Raw genomic sequence first — 6001 nt, 5'->3', positions numbered from 1 at the left:
CTGGGGACGAACTTGGCAGAATAATACCCTGGGGAAGGACTGGGGACGAGATTATAATTCAGAGCGGAAAAACGCATGCGCCAACTTAATTTGCTCAAGCGCAAAAATGGCAGAAAATCAATTTTTTTTTTAGAAATTTCCAATGCTACCGCAGGTATCCCGATAAATAGCGATAATTTTCCAACGCAAGAAGAAGGCTGTAGATGGCCTTGTTGTGTTTCGATTTTTTTCTTCTCGCTTTCTTAGACTTAAAAAAAAACGTTAAAGCCATCAATGTTCCAGCGGCGCGTAAGCAAATCGCCGATACATGTGCATTATTGTCATGAATCATTTTACCTCGGGGGGGGGGGGGGGGGGTACTCCTCGGAATTCTTGGTGGGGGTGTGCCGCCCGGGTCTTCAAATCCCGACCCTATTTCAGACCTAAACATGCCATTTTCCACACCCGTTTCCAGACCTGACCTCTAAAATTCATACCCGTTTCCAGACCTGATAATTATGCATCAGTGCCGAACGGAAGTTGACGCAAGGAGTAAAAGTAAGCTGGAATGACATAGTTTATCTATTTCTTTTTCTCGCTATCAGTTAGTCGTTCCAGTTACGTACTGAGAAGAAAAATATGTTTGTAAGCTTTCGTAAATGTTCCCCGCTCCAAAAACCTGACCCGATTTCAGACCGTAATTGTCAAAATCTATACCCTATTTCAGACCAAAACGGCTCAAAAACCATACCCTTTGGGGCGGCACATACCTGTATAGCTTATATAGAGGAGTACCCCCCCCCCCCCCGGGCTTTTTACAAAAATGCGACTATAAAAGCAAACGCCTGAATATTGAAGGTCGAGAGCTCGCCCGAGGGTAGGGATGTAATTGATGTTCAATTACTGAGTTTGCCAAAGTATATAACAGGGTCGTAACGAGGTATATTTTTTTCCGACTGATCCCACATTTTGGGCCTTAAATTTTGATCCCTGATTCCAAAATCTTTTTTTGCCAATTATAGCGTTTTCCTGGCACGGTTCAAGTTAATAAGCCGGTATTCGGTCTTGACAAGGTATTTGTTCGAATTCTACCCAGTTGTAAGCTGACTCCTGATCTTTGGTTCAGATCTTGTTTTGAATGAAAGTGAATGTTGCTTGATTCGCAAAGACACCAGTGAATCCATGTCGTGAAATCTCATCGAAGAAATCACCCATGACGGAACTGCAATGGACACCCTGTTCTTGGTGACGCTCTGGAGATGAGTACCCGTTTAGGTCACTTAAAAAGAAAGCGCAAAGAAGCACGCATTTACATGACCATATTCGTATTAATGGCAGGTAATTCCTCTCTTCAGTCCTCGCCTGTCCCCTTTCGTCAGTTTTCGTTTCTTTCAATTCACCGTAACACGTGCCATTCCACAACTTCTCAGTCCGGACAAAGGTTCCCGACGAATTGTAATTAGTCAGCTGAATAATTTTGTTCACTTCAATTGTTCATTCAGTGTAACAGTTCCAATTAAAAAGACAAATTAGCCAGGCATGAAGGAATGCACGAAAAATGAAGATTATATCACATTATATATTCAAATTACCCAGCGTTCGAGTGCGAAATTTATTCATTCACACTGACAGTTGAGTTCAGACCTTGGTTTGATAGTTGTTTGATAGAGAGTGAGTGCTGCACGATTCGCAACTAAGATAAAAGGTACCAGTGAATCCATTGCGTTCCGTATGATCTTTAGTGGCTCAATACACCAGAGTGAGATAAGTATTTTTTTTATCCAGTTTAACAGGTCTAATGTTGAGTACGTTCGGTCCTTTGTACCTTGCAGACTAACGGTCTTCGTTCGTTTTCTGGCTTGAATGTCGCTAGCGTCATATGGAAGTGTCTTTATTCTAGAGCAGGCAGCCGCACACGGCACTCTACATCAAAACAATTGAAACGCCAGAAAATGACTCTGTGGTGAAATAACACGATTCGCGCACCACTTGCAGGTGAAGTGTTCATAAACAACTCTAACCCGAGGAGCGGAGTCGTTGTGGCGTTTGCTGACTCAACTGATCAAGGCAGAACAAGGCGAGGCATCTGTAACCTTCAAAGAACAAGAGGACGGTTTTCTTAATAAAACATAGTGGAAACGTGTGCTGCCTCGTGGGTTGCCTCGGGTCTCTTTATTTGTCTACAGGAACTCATGTCACAGACTGGAGCGTAATGCACATGCATCAGCAAGTTTTTCTTTAGGAGTTTCTTTCAAAAAAGAATTTTGTTCTTGCGTCCTCGGATGGCCTAGCTCTCGTTGAAGGTTTTAATTTGACGGAGTTTTTGTTTGTCTGGACAGTTACTAAGTTTTCTGTGTGGTATATAAAGACAACAAGAGAAACATTACAACACCAAAACACAGAGACAACAATATAAAAAATAGTAAACACGCTGCTGTGCATTACGTTGAAAAGAACCGAATGTAGTACCGGGGAAATACAGGATAAAGAAAATCAGCGCGAACAACTTAGCAAGGAAAAGAATTGAGAACGGAAGCCTGTGCAAAAGATTCCTGGAAGGAGTACTCAGATATATATTAGTGACGAGGTTGCACGAAGACTTTTTTGGGGTTTAAAATTAGCGATTGGAGACTTTTCGGGGATAAAAATTTTCTGACAAAATTTAACTAGTTTTCAGGAAACTTTTTCTTGGATTTTATGCAGAAATGTGTGAACATTTTGGGGCTTCGGCAACTAACTGATCAGATGGGACATTACGGACCATGGACCAATATTGGCCAATATGGGTAAACATAGATTAATATGGGTCACCATAGGCCAATATGGGTCAACATGGGCCAAAATTGACCAGTATGGGTCACCACAGGCCTGTATTGACCAATATCGATCAACATGGATCAATATGGGTCACCATAGGCCAATATTGGTCCATGTTGACCCATATTGGCCAATATGGGTCAACATAGACCAATATTGAGCAATATGGGCCACCCAGGCCAATATTGGCCAATACGGGTCAATATGGACCAATATTGGCCTATGGTCACCCATATTGGCTAATATCGGTCTTGGGTACCCATATTGACCAATATTGGTCTATGTTGACTCATATTGGCCAATGTTGGTCCATGGTGACCCATATTGGCCAATGTTGCTCCATGGTGACCCATATTGGTCCATGGTCCATATAGTGTCCCTGTGGGCCCATATTAGCACCAAAATCTCAATAAAATCCTAGAAAAAGTTTTGCCGAAATATATCCTCAATAAAATGTCGTAAGAAAATTTCTATTCCCGAAAATTCTCTACTCGCTAATTAAAGGTTTTCGCTCCTCCCCATCACTAAAATATATCTGAGTACTCCTTCTAGGAGCCTTTTAACAGGCTTCCGTTCTCAATTCTTTTCCTTGTTAAGTTGTTCGCGCTGATTTTCTCTATCCTGTACTTCCCCGGTACTACATTCGGTTCTTTTCAACGTAATGCACAGCAGCATGTTTACTAATTTTTACCTTGTTGTCTCTGTGTCATGGTGTTGTAACGTTTCTCTTGTTGTTTTTATATACCACACAGAAAACTTAGTTACTGTTTACACGAACAAAAAACGTCAAATTAAAACCTTCAACGAGAACTAGGCCATCCGAGGGCGCGAGAACAAAATTCTTTTTGAAAGAAACTTGCTGGTGTGCATTACGCTCCAGTCTGCACATGACACGAGATCTGCCGGCGATTTCTATAGTCAAATAAAGAGACCCGGACAGCCCACGGGCTACACGTTTCCAACTTGTTTTTATTAAGAAAACCTTCCTCTTGTTCTCTGAAGGCCAAGGAAAGCTTCACCATGTTCTGCCTTGATCAGTTGAGTCAGCAAACGCCACACTACTCCAATTCTCAGTTTAGAGCTGTTTATGAACACTTGACTTGTAAGTGGTGCGCGAATCATGTTATTCCACCACAGATTCATATTCCGGCGTTTAATTGTTTTGATGTCATTTACGGCTGTTTGATGTAGATTGAATACACTGAAAATGACGCCAGCGAAGTGCAAGAAAACGAAGACCGTTTATAGTCTGCAATGTGCATCAACATTAAATCTCGAAAACTGGATAGCAAAAAGTACTTATCGCCCTCTGGTATGATATTGAGCCATGGAAGATCATTCGGAACGGGATGACCGGTTCACTGGTACCTTTTAGCTTCGTTGCGAAATCGAACAGCACTTACTCTCGTTCAACTCAATCGTCAGTGAAAGTGAATAACTTTCCAAACCCGAACACTAGTAATTTGAAAATATAATATGCTACAAAGTTCATTATTCGTGCATTCCTGTATGACGACCTAATTTGTCTTCTTATTGAAACACTTTGTACAATAACCAATTGATGTGAACAAAAAATCATTCAACTGATTGATAACTCTGCAACAAAAAAATTAAGGAAGCTTGTGGAAATGCATGCATTTTACAATGGATTGAAAGACAATAGACGACAAGTGCCCATGCACTGAAAAAATGCATGATTTATGTTAATGTAAAATAATGTGAATATGGCAGGGTGCGGGCTTTTTGTTTTTTTTGCTTCTGTTATGGACAATTTATGTTATCGATGAAATGACGTGAAAGAAACTGAACCGGCTTTTTTTGGCTTAAAGAAATATGTAGTTTTTTTTCAGTGAAGAAAGTAATAGGGAGAAGGCATAATTAAAGTTACGGGCGCTATGGAAACTTTCAGTTCAAAGAGGGCATTGTTTTTTGGAGGGTAGGAGGGGGGGGGGGTAGAAAGTTGAAGCAGGTAGTAAAAACTAGGTAAATTTTAATTTTAATAATTATAAAGGTATTAGGTTCAGGTATTTACAACGAAAAATTATAATGCGACAGCAATTAAAACAGAGTGAAGCTAATTATCTAACGAAGTGGTTGCTTGTTCATGATTTTGTCCAGTTGGTTCACCCATCCGCCCTTCCTGTCCCCACTAGAGGTACTGGGGACGAGGATCCCCCTGAAACCGTGGGTGAAAATGGTCAGCAGTAAAATCCATAGAGGACAACAGAATTCCAGGGGGCAGGTCTCAAAATCCACTGAGCTTGGGCGAGTAGTTCCCACTGTCCACGACTGTCCATTGTCAATGATTCAAATGTCGGCATATTATTCATGGTAAGGTAAGGGTGACTATATGGAGGGCTACCATGAATTACTTGGCCAAATGTCCGACCTAGTGCCCAGGCCGGGTCTTCTCGATATTCAAAAAGCTCGGTAGCACTATTTCACTGGCCTGGTTCCCAGCCACCTCCGCGCTTTTTTTGGATAAAAGTCAAAGGGTGAGTGATTTACAAGAAGATCTAAACCGATATCAATCTGGCAAACCAAAAACTATGAACAGTGTCAAGAGAAAAAGAACGCATGTAGCATTGACTTGATATGAGGAACACATTTACTTCCTAAAACGAGTAATATACAGTCATTTCAACTAACGTCGTCGGTTCAAAGCATGAAGCAAAAAGACAGGACCGAAAGTTTACGTGGGATTTTTATGAATAAATTCATCAAAATCAGTCATGCCCGGAGAAAACAATAGTTTGTAATTAGCAGTACAATGACCTGCACGTGCTAGCCTGTTCCAGGCTCCTAGAGAGATGCGCGAAGGAGAGAGCGAGGGGACGAAAACAAGGGGGGAATGGGGGAGAGAAAAAGAGGGAAAGCTCTTCTTTCCCCTTTTTTTCTCTCCCCCATTCCCCCCTCGTTTTCGTCCCCTCGCACTCTCCTTCGCGCATCTCTCTAGGAGCCCGGAACAGGCTAGCACGTGCAAGGATGATTTTCATGAAATTATTCATAAAAAATAATCCCACAAAACATTGCGGTCTTGTCTTTTAGCTTGATTTTAATCCGACAACGTTAATTGAAATAGCTGTATATGAACAGGTAATATGGGCTGTTAGACTTCTGGGCCCAGTTGTTCAAAGCCCGATTTAGCTAATCCTGGGTTAACGTGAACTTTGATGCGAGTGTATTTACTAATCCGTAAGGATTC

Source organism: Pavona decussata, unplaced genomic scaffold (genome assembly GCF_977016875.1).
Source record: "Pavona decussata unplaced genomic scaffold, jaPavDecu1.1 SCAFFOLD_25, whole genome shotgun sequence".
Classification (NCBI taxonomy): domain Eukaryota; kingdom Metazoa; phylum Cnidaria; class Anthozoa; order Scleractinia; family Agariciidae; genus Pavona; species Pavona decussata.
The sequence above is the reverse complement of the archived record's forward strand: the minus strand, read 5'-3'. Positions refer to the sequence as shown.